The following is a 2047-nucleotide window of genomic DNA, read 5'->3' as shown; positions in this document are numbered from 1 at the left end:
CCCAAGGTGGGGGGCACGCCCAGCCCTCCAGGGGCTGGCTCCCTCCCCTTTGCGGCCCATGTGGCCCTCCGGGAAGGGTGGCCCCTCCCGGTGGACCCCCGGAACCCCTCCGATAGTCCCAGTACATTACCGATATACCCCCGAAACTTTCTGGTGTTCGTATGACAACTTCCCATATATAAAACTTCACCTCCGGACCATTCCGGAACTCCTCGTGACGTCCGGGATCTCATCCGGGACTCCGAACAACATTCGGTAGTCACATACTAGTGTTCCTAATAACCCTAGCGTCACCGAACCTTAAGTGTGAAGACCCTACGGGTTCGGGAGACATGCAGACATGACCGAGACCACTCTCCGGTCAATAACCAACAGCGGGATCTAGATACCCATGTTGGCTCCCACATGCTCCTCGATGATTTCATTGGTTGAACCACGATGTCGAGGATTCGACCAAACCCCGTATGCAATTCCCTTTGTCAATCGGTACGTTACTTGCCCGAGACTCGATCGTCGGTATCCCAATACCTTGTTCAGTCTCGTTACCGGCAAGTCACTTTACTCGTACCGTAATGCATGATCCCGTGGCCAACACCTTGGTCACCTTGAGCTCATTATGATGATGCATTACCGAGTGGGCCCAGAGATACCTCTCCGTCATACGGAGTGACAAATCCCAGTCTCGATCCATGTCAACCCAACAGACACTTTCGGAGATACCTGTAGTGCACCTTTATAGTCACCCAGTTACGTTGTGACATTTGATACACCCAAAGCACTCCTACGGTATCCGGGAGTTACACGATCTCATGGTCGAAGGAAGAGATACTTGACATTGGCAAAGCTCTAGCATACGAACTACACGATCTTTGTGCTATGCTTATGATTGGGTCTTGTCCATCACATCATTCCCCTAATGATGTGATCCCGTTATCAACGACATCCAATGTCCATAGCCAGGAAACCATGACTATCTGTTGATCACAACGAGCTAGTCAACTAGAGGCTCACTAGGGACATATTGTGGTCTATGTATTCACACGTGTATTACGATTTCCGGATAATACAGTTATAGCATGAATAAAAGACAATTATCACGAACAATGAAATATAATAATACTTTTATTATTGCCTCTAGGGCATATTTCCAACACGAATACCACCTTCCAATATATCAATCTTTACCTCTCGACCATTTCGAGACTCCTCAACATGTCCGTGATCTCATCCGGGACTCCGAACAAACTTCAGTCATCAAAAACACATGTACTCATAATACAAATCATCATCGAACGTTAAGCATGCGGTCCCTACGGGTTTGAGAACTATGTAGACATGATCGAGACACATCTTCGATCAATAACCAATAGCGGAACCTGGATGCTCATATTGGCTCCAACATATTCTACGAAGATCTTTATCGGTCAAATCGCACAACAACATACGTTATTTCCTTTGTCATCGGTATGTTACTTGCCCGAGATTCAATCGTTGATATAATCATACCTAGTTCAATATCGTTACCGACAAGTCTCTTTACTTGTTCTGTAATGCATCATCCCGTAACTAACTTCATTAGTTACATTGCTTGCAAGGCTTATAGTGATGTGCATTACCGAGAGGGACCAGAGATACCTCTCCGATACACGGAGTGACAAATCCTAATCTCGATCTATGCCAACCCAACAAACACCTTCGGAGACACCTGTAGAGCATCTTTATAATCACCCAGTTACGTTGTGAAGTTTGATAGCACACAAGGTGTTCCTTCGGTATTCGGGAGTTGCATAATCTTATAGTCAGAGGAACATGTATAAGTCATGAAGAAAGCAATAGCAATAAAACTAAATGATCATTATGCTAAACTAACAGATGGGTCTTGTCCATCACATCATTCTCTAATGATGTGATCCCGTTCATCAAATGACAACACATGTCTATGGTTAGGAAACATAACCATCTTTGATAAACGAGCTAGTCAAGTAGAGGCATACTAGGGACACTCTGTTTTGTCTATGTATTCACACATGTACTAAGTTTCCGGTTA

The sequence above is a fragment of the Triticum dicoccoides genome, chromosome 6B (genome assembly GCF_002162155.2).
Source record: "Triticum dicoccoides isolate Atlit2015 ecotype Zavitan chromosome 6B, WEW_v2.0, whole genome shotgun sequence".
Taxonomy (NCBI): Eukaryota; Viridiplantae; Streptophyta; class Magnoliopsida; order Poales; family Poaceae; genus Triticum; species Triticum dicoccoides.
The sequence above is the reverse complement of the archived record's forward strand: the minus strand, read 5'-3'. Positions refer to the sequence as shown.